Raw genomic sequence first — 13714 nt, 5'->3', positions numbered from 1 at the left:
AGTTATCATAGAGTACATTGAATTACTCTGGAAAACTTGTGAAAGAAAATACCTTTTACATAACTAGCAATTAATTTCACTGTATTGCAATAATATTATTATAAATCACTAGTATGATCCAAAACAAGACATTTTAAAGAATCTAGATCTTGAACCGAATACAAAATTTTTAGCCAGAATGAACTTGGAAATACTTGTTATAAAGCATTAACACTTGTCAGACAAAGAATATATGATGCAGAAACAAGCCTACATGAACAACAACACATGTTTAGCTGCTTCTCTGTACTCAGTGAGTGTCACTCCCATTTAACGTGACTTCACATCACTTGTGAAGGAAGTCTGAAAAGAGTGCAGCTTCAAAGAAAACACTTGCCCTTGGCAGTGGCTGCAGAGGCATCTGTAAAAGGTTAAGGATTTATTTGCCTAGGGAGGTCTTCAGGAGTAAAAGCTGTACTTTAAGTTTGTATCTTATTTCATCCAAAGCAACGTGGAAATTTCAGCAAGGCCTAAATTCCTATGCCTACACAAACCCTGCCAAGTGGCAAACAATGCAGTGCAGTGCAGTGCAATGCAGGCAGCTGCACCTTGTGCTCATTACAGCCATTGATCACTCCAGTAGAAACCCCAGGAGAAGCCACATCAACAAAAACTTTCACCTTGTTAAAACAGAAGGCCTGTCCCCCTACCTCAGGTGATCTTTTACCTCAGCACTAGTATGCCAGCAGGACTGCGCACAAACATTCTCCCACCAGAGCAAATTGCAAGAGATGGTATGCAATCAATAACGGTTTGGATTAGTGGTAGCTACAGTGGGGTAAAACCCCCACCACATACAAGCCCCAGCTGAGATCTACGAGGCATTTAAAGTGGGCCATGCTTTATTGGTAAGGTAGGTCAATCAGCATGTAATTAATTTTAATTAGCACTTTGTTAAACTCTTCACATGCAGCCAGCTGTTAGCTCCACCAACAGCAGGTGAGTTTCATTAAAAAAATATGTACAAAATACTTTCCTACAACACGGAAACTTGAAAGTAAATGATTACAAAGCTGATTCTTAGATATAGAAACTTTCGCCAGTTGTTCATTAGACTGAATGACAAACATTCCAGCACTGCTGCCAGGATTTTAAGGTTGCCTTTGATCCTAATGGGGTTAATGATCATTAAATAATGACATACAAACCCAAACCACATTGTGTTGGACAGTCTTTCTGCAGCCAGACAGTTATATCCATGCAATGCAGTGACTGCGACATTGATTATGTTACAAGTTAAGAAACAGCTATTTGATTAATTTCTGCTGAGGTCTACTGGGTAATTTGCTGTGTTTGCTTTACAACAAACACCATGGTAGCTGCTGTGTGTTGACTTCAGTGAAGCAGTTCTTTTTCAGGAAATCGTGAGGAAGCTGGGAAATGCAAGATCTCTGCAGCATTACAGGAGATATTTCATGGCTTGCTGCAAGTTTGCTGAGGTGCATGAATTGGATAAATGAAGTTGAAAATCTACTGTTAAGGTAACTCTGGTTTAAGCATTCATTTCTTCTATCTTACAGGGTTCCTTTTGGCCTCATGTTCTCTTCTTGTCTTCTTTTCCTTAGTTTTGAGCATCTCATATGTTTTTCTCAATTATGTTTCCCACCACACTGTGAGACAAGGAAGCACTATTCCATACAGCACATTCACAGAAGCAGAGAGGTCAGAAGGGATGTCTGGATACCATCTAGTCTAACCCACCTTTACATGGCATTCAGCTTGTTAGATGGCACTCGGACCACTTTCTGTGTTAAGTCATGGAACAACAGAGGTATGGAGAAATAGGAGGTTTGTTATAGGAGGTTATACAGGTGAGTTTTAAATATCTCCAGACTAAGAGACCCCACAATCTCTCTGGCAACCTGTTTCAGTGTTCTGTAACTCTCAAATCAAAGAAGCTTTTCCTTACCTTCATAAGGAACTTCCTGTGTTCCGGTTTGTGTCCACTGCCCCTTGTTCTGTCATTGTGCGCCGCGCCACTGAAAAGAGCCTGGGCCCATCCAATCTTATATATAAGCTTTCCAATATTAACAGTGAACAGGCTACATCCCAAATCAAAGGTTCTTAAGAACATAAAAGTACCTTTGCCCAGCTGATTACATCAAGTAAAAAAATAAAATTAAATTAAGATTTTAAAGCTGTAGATCTGCCCAAATCCCATGTTTAGATCATCCAGCCACTTCTCAAACCCTTGAATATTTTTCTACACAGAATTGACTTCAGTATTAATTTCATCGTGAGCCTTGAAGGGCTGCCCTCAAGCACTTTGCTTTCAACACAGGTGAACAGGTTGACACCAGCTTCATCAGCCCAGCTGCTGCGGCAGAGAAGACATTTCCTCCATACCTCTGTTGTTCCATGACTTAACACAGAAAGTGGTCCGAGTGCCATCTAACAAGCTGAATGCCATGTAAAGGCCACTGAAAGGACAATAGGGGTAGTGAGAGTATTGTTCCCTTTGCCTCTTTTCCAAGACAATAGCTATCAGAGGGAGGCAAAGGTGTAACATTTTCTCTGGCAGAGAGAACTGGAAAGCAGCCTCGAGATAGCCAGATGCTGGCTGACGGCAGAGGAAGGGGAGCACTCATTCCCTCCTTGGGTATCAGTCCCATTTAGCATGGAATAACTGTATATGAAAGGAGTCCCAGAGAGAAGAAAATAGGCTTTCAAGTGTGAGCTCTTCCACACTCTTCTTACAGGATTTTGGCTGCCTTGGACTTTTACTGGCATGCATTTGGATGCTAAAAGTTAGTGCCGTCACAGGTTCTGAAAATTCATATTTGAATCTATGCTGAGAGCCATGCACGTGTGTTCTGAGAAGGTTTCCATGCCTGGGCATGCTGAAAGTCTGCAGTGGAAATGGGCGTTCATCCTAAACCTCCAGCTGGAATGACTGAACCTCGGTTCATCATTCTACAACTCACTGGGGACCATCAAAAATGAGTTTGTAACCTGGTGTTTAGTGCTCAGGTACCCTCTGAGTTGTCATAGATTTAATTCAGGTGCACCTATAGTCCACAGACTAAACTGCATCAAATATCTAATGCTACTGAGGAAAGATAGCTGACATTATTTCATATTTTTATTCATGATAAAATTACAAAATTTCACTGAAAAAAAAATAGTTTGGGTAAAGTTTTTACCATTCTTAAGGGGATTTGTGAAGTTTTCCTTCTTGTTTTTTAATGAGACCTGGTAATGGATTATGCAGGCTTCATCCCAGGCATGCAATAATTATGCTACATGTGCAGGATTTTACAGCAAGGCACTTAATCTGGAGCTATTCACATGTGCTCATTTCAAATACATAAATAAATAATCTCTGAAGCAGCCAAACTCAATATTAGCAACTGACTTATGCCTGCATATTTCTGAAGTTCATTGTCCTGTTGCCTGAGGATAGAGTAGGAGAGTGTGAGACATTATAAAGTGGAAGAGAAATGCTGAATTGGTTGGAAGAGCTGCCTTTCCCCTTTTGGTTCTAGGACTTGCACTGACAGCACCCAGCAGAGGTTGGCTTTAGTACCAGAAATGTAGCTGCTACTGAGGCAACCAGACTGGTATAGGGACTTTTTTCCTAGGCATGAAAGAGAAGAGAAACCCTTAAATGAACAAAGCTGAAATGAAAAAGCCAGGGTCCAGAGCCAAGATGAGCTTGGAAAGAAGGACGAAGTTAAAGGGCGTATTGTGTGAGATCTATTTCACCACCTTTTTTATTCACTTACCAGCACCTACACAATGACTACTTAAAATCCTCCTGGGGATAACCACTGCATAGATTTTTTCTGGCAGCTAAAGTGAAATTTTATTGATTTGACAGCATTTCATATAAATCACACACAGATCTAGAATGCAAGATTTCACTGACAAAAACTGCAGTTTGAGGGGAACTTGGACAAATGCATCAATAGTGTCTGATAAAGTTGAATATCCACAGGGAACCTATAAGACAGTAAAAAGCTTCTCTGGGAAATCAGAGGATCGGTCTGTGAGGAAATAAAGGATAAATGTAAATTTTAAAATGCCTAAATGTCATTGTGCATGGAAGTCAGCTGAAACAATGAATTTGTCCAGTTTTGAAATTTCATATTTTGTTTTAACAACAGACATTTACTAATCTGTTCAAAAAGATTGTAAAAGATTGTCCATGAGTACTTAAAATACAACCTGAAAATATGTCCTGGTACCAATAATATGGTAGTAGAATTCTGTAAGTTTTGTGTGATACTGTGCCAGACCCAGCCCAGAAGAGAATCCTTTTAGGCATGGTACTATGGGGAAGAGAGGATGACCTCTATTTGGAAGAGCTTACTCTGATGAGCTGTGTTGTGGAATCATTTTTCTTTGCAGTTTAGCTTAATGACGTCTATAAATGATGTCATCAATGGCTCTATGTCCAGGTGGAGGCCGATAACAAGCGGCGTCCCCCAGGGGTCTGTCTTGGGACCTGTGCTCTTTAACATCTTTATCAGTGACATTGATGACAGAATCGAGTGCACCTTCAGCAAATTTGCTGACGACACCAAGCTGAGTGATGCAGTTGACATGGTTGAAGGAAGGGATGCCATTCAGAGGGACCTTGAGAGGCTAGAAAGGTGGGCCCAGGTGAACCTGATGAGGTTCAACACGGCAAAGTGCAGAGTTTTGCACTTGGGCCGGAGGAATCCCAGGCGTCCATACAGACTGGAAGGAGTGATCCTTGAGAGCAGCCCTGTGGAGAAGGACCTGGGGGTCTTGATAGATGAAAAACTTAACATGAGCCAGCAGTGACCCTTGTGGCTCGGAAGGCAAATGGTATCCTGGGCTCCATCAGAAGAGGGGTGGCCAGCAGGCACAGAGAGGTGACTGTCCCCCTCTACTCTGCTCTTGTGAGGCCCCATCTGGAATATTGTGTCCAAGTGTGGAGCCCCCAGTACAAAAAAAGACAGGGAGCTGTTGGAAAGGGTCTAGAGGAGAGCCACGAAGATGATCAGGGGACTGGAGCACCTCCCCTATGAAGACAGGCTGAGGGAGCTGGTCTTGTTCAGTCTGGAGAAAAGAAGGCTGCGGGGTGACCTCGTTGCAGCATTTCAATACCTAAAGGGAGCCTACAAAGAGGAGGGGAATCAACTCTTTGAAAGGGTTGGTAGCCGCAGAACAAGGAGAAGTGGTTTTAGGTTGAGAGAGGGGAGATTTAGGTTGGATGTCAGGGGGAAATTCTTTACTGTCAGAGTGGTAAGGTACTGGAACAGGCTGCCCAGAGAGGTTGTGGATGCCCTGTCCCTAGAGGTGTTCAAGGCCAGATTGGATGGGGCCCTGGGCAGCCTGGTGTAGTATTAAATGGGGAGGTTGGTGGCTCTGCATGTGGCAGGTGGATTGGAGATTCATGATCCTTGAGTCCCTTCCAACCCTGGCCATTCAGTGATACTCTGTGATATTCTGTGATAAATGTATAGAACAGCTATGTTGTTACCATTATCCTAGTGGCATCATAGTTTATTATTTGCTCAACTACTCTCTTCACTGCTGCTCCAGGAAATGATGCTACAGTGAGGAGAGTTGAGTCTGTCACAGAATATTTCCTCTCCGGAACAAGGGAAGGGCAGTTAGAAGCCGCAGTCTGCTTGGTCATCTCCAGGGAAAGGCAGTTCAGAGAAGTCTCTTGTACGAAAATAAAACAAACTTAGAAAGCCGTAAATGGATCACATCCTTGGTTCGATTATAACACCCTCACTTCCAAGCCTCTGAGGCTGCATCTCAGTCGGCTAATTGCACATTGAAAAGAGGATGTGTGGGTTCATTTTTGGAGAGCTGATCTATTTGGGGGCTGTTTTAAAACATTGGTTATATTCTCTTGATCTGTTCTTAATTTAATATGTGAACAAATGAGACTTCATACTATTCTTCTGAAATGACTACATTGGATTACGCAGTAATACACGTTTTGGACGTTGTGTGTTTGTTGAGCAGGAATGCTAAGCATGGCAAGCCCCTGTTATGACCACACCTTTCAGCATAATATTAATTAGACATCACAATACACTAAAACCTCTCCTCCTTCAGCAGTCTCTCACACACCATCTCAAAAATGGTTATAACTTACAAGCGAGAAAGAAACGTCATTCATCTAGTGGCTGGTCTGTAGACAGGAAACCTGAAGACAAACTGTTCCTAGCTTGCTTGCTTGCCTGAAATGTGAATAAATGTTCTCTTATCTCTCTGTTTTTCTTTGTGTGTGTGTGTGTGTGTGTATTTTCTTCTTTCCTCATCTCTTTTAATGTAAGGGTGATTGGAGCAGAATAAACTGCATTACTAACTTGGCACAGGTATGGAGCCATGGAACAAAAATGACAGAACTGGGGACCCAAGGACCACACTTTTCATCTCTTCTTTATGTACTGCATTTTGTTCTGTGCATTTTGTTCTACATTGAATGAAAGCACCAAATGCCCATTACCAACCAGAGCATCTCTGTTTCTGGTTCAATTTCATTCAACAGTAATCCAGTTTGCCTTTTCTAGGACCTTTCCTTGATGCAAATCAGTGTGGTTAGAAGAGCTTATCAGAGATGCTCAACAGCTGCACCCCTGCTCTGTGCTAAAACACCATTGTATACCATACATTCTTTTGTATTACATAGTGTAAATGATCTTAGGCCAGAGTTTTCAAAGGCTAAAGCAACATAAATTACCTAGAAAGACAGCAAATACCAAATGGACAGTATAGGGATAGAATTCTGTTTCGTACAATAAAAAAAAAACAACAAAGATTATAAAACCTATACACACAGCCAATCTTATTACTCAAAATACACCTATTTGGGTGTATTTTGCAGTCTTGATTGAAATTTTTTGCAATATTGAAATTATAACTTTCTGAGCTCCTCACTTTGTAATAGTATTTTTCTCCTTTGTTGGGTCACAGAACTAAATATTAAAATACTGGGATCTGATATAAGCCAGTCTGATGTAAATATTCAATTTTTCTAAAAATATGCAGGCTGTACATTTTTGTCATCTTTTACTAAATATTTTTTTCATTTGGATTGCATTTTTTTTTTTCACAATAATTTCGGGCACATTCGGACAAAAATTGGTATAATACAAGTGCAAGACAAAGCCAGTAATTCATAAGAATTCAGATGTTTCTTCCCCAGTGCTGAAGCCATCTGACCACAGCTGCTCCTGATTACCAGAGCAGAGCTTGAACACAGGGAGTCAAAGCTCACAGTGATGCTCACTCCTTCCTTCATCAAATGCTCATTGACTTTTTGGAGTGAAGGAGGAGAAAGCTGTAATGAGAAACATCTTACTCCAGAGAATTCACTTAATTTACGTGAAATTTTTTGCTCTCCTTGGATTTGTTCACCTAAGTGTTAACTTGTGAATCCATCTTATTAGGCCATTTGCTTTTTGGCATTAGGTGTAGAACACTTTTCCACTGCCACTGTTGTAGAGGGTAACATTTGTATATAGTAAATGGAGGCTTAGCAATTGCAAATCATCCTCTACCCTGGAGAAGCAAAAATGATGATTCCTGAAGCACACAGATGGCTTTTTATCTTCAGGGAAATACCAAGCAACTCTCTTTGCACAGGCCTCTGATGCCGTTAATGTTCATAATTATTATATGTTTTCATAACAGCATATTAAGTTTTTTCTTCTTTATTAGCATTTTCATTAGCCTTTGTTTAGTTCCTGAAATGAGCCCATGTTCATTTTCATTCGCTGCCACACTTTCTGAACTTTTCTTGTCACTTGCAACTGGCAGTGGGTTGCTTTGTTTTAACCTGGGGCAAATGTCTGCTGGGCCACCTCCCCAGGAAGCCTAAAGGCCAAAGATCTGCGGGTCGTAAGCCAGTCTGGCACCCAGGAGCTGCTAAGAGATCCTTTGTAATCAAGGTTGGACTGACAGATGCACCCAGATTACATGTACATAAAAGGTTGGCTGTTCTCAGGACCTTTACCTGCTGGTGTCTGGACTACTTTGTTTATAAAAAAAAAAAAAGATTAAAGAGTGAACATAATGTCTCCTTTCTGAGATATCTAGATGGAGGATGAATTTAGTTCATTTTCCATGCACCATCAAGACATATTCAGCGTTCTATCAGATATACTGTGTACACACCTTATGGGAGTCTCAAGAGTAATGCAAACCCAGGAGCTTCCATATGAAAGCAGAAGGAACATTCAGAAAGACAATGTTTCAGCCTATCAATCTTGATAAAGGCCCAGATGGGTAAAAATGTCAGCTTTATGTGTGTTCCAGCCACTCTCAATCAATCAACTTTCTTATGTAGGTTATTGAGTGTGTCTTCCCCAAAGCATTGAAGGCTTTAAATCTTGTGCCCAGAGTGATGCCATTATTTTCATGATAAAATTGATCCAGGCAGACATCAACTTTCATTTTCATGGTACCAGACTGGTGGGGTTGTACTTTTCAGCTCAATGGTTCTGGAAATTCACATTGCAGTGGCAATGTATGAAATTGATTCTCTTTCTTGATGTATCACTAGTGCTACAGAGAAAGTAGGATTTTTTTCCTTTCTGCCCACGTTTGGTATAGTGCAACTAAGTTGCTCAAAAATGGGGGAATTAAATAATTTTTCAGTGAGATCTTACAGTAGATGCAATGAATGAATTATAATTAAACCATTGTCTTATTAAGTACTCTGAAAATATTCAAGGATGTGGGAGAACTAACATTTTAAAACCCAATACGTAGCACAACTTCCCTATTTGCATGTGTTTTCCCACTGATTCTGTTCCTCTATTTTCTCTTGGAATTTCTTCCTCTATTTCTATAGTCCCTACTGACATCGTGTATGTGTAACATCTCATAAATTCTTTTTGTCTCCTTCCCCTCTTTACCAAGTTCTTTCAAAACTCTCCTCATTATCTCCCACCTCTTGTCTATCTCAAGCAGATTTCATCTGTCAAGTTGTCCTGTCCTGGGACTCTTCAGTACTTCTCTAAATCACATACAATAGCAATATGGCCCTAGGTATCACAACAGCGAAGTGCTGGGCAAAATCACTAAATGTTTACACCGCATGAGAGAAGATAGAAGAAAATCTGAAAGCAAAAAACAACCTCTTGAAAGGAGTAGAAGTTTGAGTACAGTGTCATTCACTCAGGGAGTGGTGGTTTGCAGAGCATGAGGGCTCCTGGCAGCCAAGCAGCATGCTGGGGTGAGAAAGGCAGACAGTTGCTCTTGATAGTATCATGTATCCCAAAGCCTCTGGGGATTTTCAGGCCATGTTTTATATTCATCTTCTTGTTAGATACTGAAATAACCTCTTCTGTGACATTCACTGAACTTGAGGAATTTTCCCACAGATTCAAACCTTCACTGATCCATAGGGAGCTGGTCAATGCGTGGTATCTTTCTCTCACCTGCAATTTCATCCTGTGCTATCCAGATTCCTCTTCAGAAAATGACTTTAAAATTAAATGCATCCTAACATTTTTAAAAATTTTGGAGAGTGTGATAAGAATAAACACATGCCTGCATTTTCATTCTTGTGCCATACTATCTCCAAGCATCCATGATATCTAAATTAATATATTTGTTGAAGGAGAACTGCATTCTCCTTAAGTCCTAGAGGCACTGAACACATTTACAGGGAATGTCTTTTGGTTTTTGTAGAACCCTGCTGTTTTCATCTCTATCGAGGGTTGTGGCACTGCTTCTGAGGATTTATTTCTGCAGAAGCACAGGTGTTAATTCTCAGCAACTCTGCATGTCCAACCTGCTGTGAAAATTACAGCAACTCAGAGCTGTTCTAATTTATTCTACACTTCCCACTGCCTCTGAGGGAGCAGCTCTCCAGCGCTGTCCCATTTCTTCTACCTGTTCCATTCCCTGATATCTCTTGAACGTTACAAGGGACACAGAAGTCATAATGCTCATATCTACAAAAAGCAAATCCCTGTGTGCCGCAACTACATCCTACTGTGATGATTCACTGCCACCAAAGCTTCTTAACCTAAGGATCTTGATTCAAAAGTTTCCTGAAGTAGGAGAGACTCAAGTGCATTTTATTAATAGAAACAGTTGTTCAAGTACTCATGGAATTGAGAATAAATGCCATTGATCAACTTTAAAAGTATAAATTTATTGCTCCTTGACCAGTGTTTTAGTTATCCGTGCAGACCTTTTTACATTTACCTGAATTGGACAGGAATATTGGACTGTTATATACATTTCATATTCTGCTAGTCTGTAACTTAACATTAGAACATCACAAAGAATCCAGCTTCCCTTCCAAGGACCACAGGAAATACTGAAGCCAAACACGAACTGCCCCAAAGTTCTTTGAAGCTCAGATGTAGCCCAGTTACTGATTAAAATGACTTTTTCTTACTGAACTCTCTGAGTCTTGTGCCCACTTAGGTGCTGTTTAATCCATAGGATTATTTGACTGGGAAGCCAACATACTGGGTGAGCAGAGCATTAATTATCATACTTGCTGCAAGTCCATATATACCTGAATCTTTTCAGCTATTCTGGATTAATGTTGTTGAAATTAGGAACTTATAGCTAAAACTATTGTTAAGAGCATTCTGATGAGCATATACCAATTCTGATTCTGCACTGATAGTTTTAAAATCCACACCCTTCCCATTCTCCGATCTTTAAAATTATCAATCTTCTCTCTCTTAGTGCTCTCTTTCATCTTGTTTTTTTTTCAAAATTCTCTCTTCTGTTTTCTTGTTTTTCTTAACTAACTCTATTGAAAATGAAATTCAACGAATATGACATTTCTTACTGCCATGACATATATCCTCATGACAGACCACATCTTTTCCCAGTATGGTATCTAGCTTTTTAAAATAGATCTATAGGATTGTTTGGGTTGGAAGGGGCCTTGGAGATCATCTGCTTCCAAATATAAGGCACAGACTGTATTCCACTGACGGCAGAGTATAACACAAGACCTGACTTTTCAGTTGCCTTTATATAATATGGTTAATTGTTATTAATGATTAACAACATTAAAATTTCTAAAGCATCTCTTCTCACTAATGTCTTGATAAAAAAAAAATGCTCACTGAATCTAGAAGAACTCCTAGATGATGTTAATGGTTCTTACATTAGATCTGGGCACAGTGGTTGATATAGCCCAAAATGAGAACTCAGTACTTGGGAGGGTTGTGCAAACTAAATCAGATCTTTTGAAGATGAGTCATCACTATACTCAACTCTGCTCAGTGACATTTCATAATAGTGTCACAGATTTCCCAAAGTAACCATCTTCATAAGAAGGCAAAGAAGTAAATATGAATCAGCTTGCTGTATAGTGAAGAGGATAGAATTGTGCATCTTTTACCACTGTGATTTTTTTTAACACCTTTCCATTTAGCATTCAAAGTTGGTGTTTTTGAAATAGAAAGCAGTTTTCTTAAGGGATAACAATATTGCAGGGCTTGGAATTATACAACTGAATAAGAGTATTGAGAAGGCTGCATGCATCACCCAGGCAAACACTTCCAAGTAACCATCATCTGTAATGGAGCACAGTCCCCCAGCCCATCTTGATACGAATATGGCTCTCAGAAAGCACTGGCTTATGCAGCACTTGCTGTAAAAATCTTATTTATAGACAGTTAATAGTTTCTCTGCACAGTTGCTAATACTGACTTCATTCTCATGCCTCACTAGGGCATTATTTGCTAATGGAAGAAGTACAGAAATACAAGGAAAACAATCCATTAAGAAAAAGTCTGCTTGATTTCATCAGTTGGTATGCGTTACTTTGTGGCTTTCCAAAGAATGATGTAAATCATCAAACCACAGTTGTCCAATATATCCTGCAAGTTCTGTGATTTCAGATGATCTGGTAGGTGCTAATGTCTCCCAAGGCCATGACTGGGACGAGAACTGGTGCTGGGTCCCCAGAGTCAGCTTTGGAATGAAGTGGAGATGATTTAGCTCTTTCTGGTTTTTCTGTGGCTGCTGTGCACAGCAGGAAAAAAAATATTATTATTTAAAAAAAAAAAAAGGAGAAAAAAGACCTGTGAAAGACTGACAATCAGAGATGGAAGGCTGTGGTCCTCCCCAAGCCAGTGAGGATGTAAGATTAACAATTCTTTGAAGGTATAGAGTGATCAGGTGCTCCCATATAAACATGCTAAATCTTTGAGTCAGTTCCAATATAAAGAGTAATTCTTGGTCATGAGAAATGACTCCTCAGAGCAACTCATCTATAAGCATTTGCAAGAAGAGGGGTGTGCTGGTTTTGTATTTTTTGTTGTGTTTTTTTAAAAATTTTACTTGGTTTTAAGTTCAAGATGCAACAGTGACTCTATAACAATGGTTATTACACATTAAAATCCAGTGTCTTTTTCAGAGAAAAAGTAAAAAACATCACACTACGTAACATTTGATTTTTAGAAGTGAAGCTATGTAGAGATGAGGAAACAATTTAAAGCAAAATAAAATGACCTACTAGAAGAGGTAAAATGATTTTTTTTGTGATGTGGAGGCTACTTTAAAATTCCACACTGAATCTTGTCCAAAAGATCCAAATGTGGCAGTACGAATAAATGTCAGAAGAAAGGAGATAATTATGAATGAAGTGCACTTACCAAAAAAAAAGGGATTTTCAAGCAAAGATGAAGAAATAAATAAACATGACATTTTAAGTATAAAATGTGAATCTAAATATACACACTAAACTATAAAACACACTAATGAAAGACAAGAAAGACTGAGAAGTATCTACGCCTAGGACAAGCAGAAGGCTTACAAGAAACTTTAGTGGAATCAAAAATCATCGAAGACAAATATATTGCAAAAAGTTAGCTGCCTTTTTACATTAACATTCACATCAGAAGCCAGGAAATTTTCACACCAAAGTAATTCTAAATGGGGAATGAGTTTGAAAGATATATCACAAAAAAGGAAGCATCAATGAAGGTGTTTTAGAGAAAATTAATAGATCAAGTGTTCATAAATCAGGAGCTAGTATATTTTTTAATCCAATAGCTCCAAAGGAACTTTGGTGTGAAATATCACAACTAAGTTTAGTTTGAACAATAGTTTATCCATCAGCCCTGCTTCATAACAAAGGGCTGAAAGATGACAGCTGTGGGATTGGTCTTTATGAAAGCCTTACAGGGGCCATTCTGTAAACTGCAAACCAGTAGACCTGACTTCACACTGAGAAAATGATGAAAGCTGTAATAAAAGCTGGAATTAGTAGACACGGGAATAAGTAAATTTGGGGATGTGTAAGCACTTATTACCCTCTTTGAATCAGCTGTTGAGAAATCCATCAGTGCACAGCTTTCAACTCACTTATCAGGCTTTACTTGTGCCTGATACACATGATGGAGCCTCAAGCTCACAAACCCAGTAAGATTCTGAGTGATTGAAGAAAGATATCCACTCTGGTTTTAGAAGGCAGAACATAAAGATTTCCAAAGTCTTTGAGCAATATTCTTGTCTCCACTCCACCAAAGTGAATGGGAGTGTTGATAGGAGCAGGACAAGGAGGAAAGATTTTAAGCTTTACTGTTTTGTCAATGCATTTGCTGTGGCACATCTTTCTTCCTCTTGTACTGCTTCCATAGACTATTTATTTATTGTCCTTTTTGTCTTCATTTTAAAGAGGTACTTTTATTTAATCCTATTTTTCAGTTGCTTATCACTCTTAGTGCCTCTGCAGGAGAGCAAGGCATACTGTGCCCTT

General features: G+C 39.5%; 1 long non-coding RNA gene across 1 annotated transcript in view; it reads left to right on the top strand.

Moving 5' to 3' along the window:
• The first annotated feature begins 1161 nt into the window (after positions 1 to 1161).
• The window catches only part of LOC104910296, a 55010-nt gene continuing 42457 nt past the window's right edge, over positions 1162 to 13714 (top strand). The window contains exon 1 of the long non-coding RNA XR_792939.3: positions 1162 to 1520. This is a non-coding gene — a long non-coding RNA (uncharacterized LOC104910296). The remainder of the gene's footprint in view (positions 1521 to 13714) is intronic.

The sequence above is a fragment of the Meleagris gallopavo genome, chromosome 3, assembly GCF_000146605.3.
Source record: "Meleagris gallopavo isolate NT-WF06-2002-E0010 breed Aviagen turkey brand Nicholas breeding stock chromosome 3, Turkey_5.1, whole genome shotgun sequence".
Classification (NCBI taxonomy): Eukaryota; Metazoa; Chordata; class Aves; order Galliformes; family Phasianidae; genus Meleagris; species Meleagris gallopavo.
The sequence above is the reverse complement of the archived record's forward strand: the minus strand, read 5'-3'. Positions and strand labels throughout refer to the sequence as shown.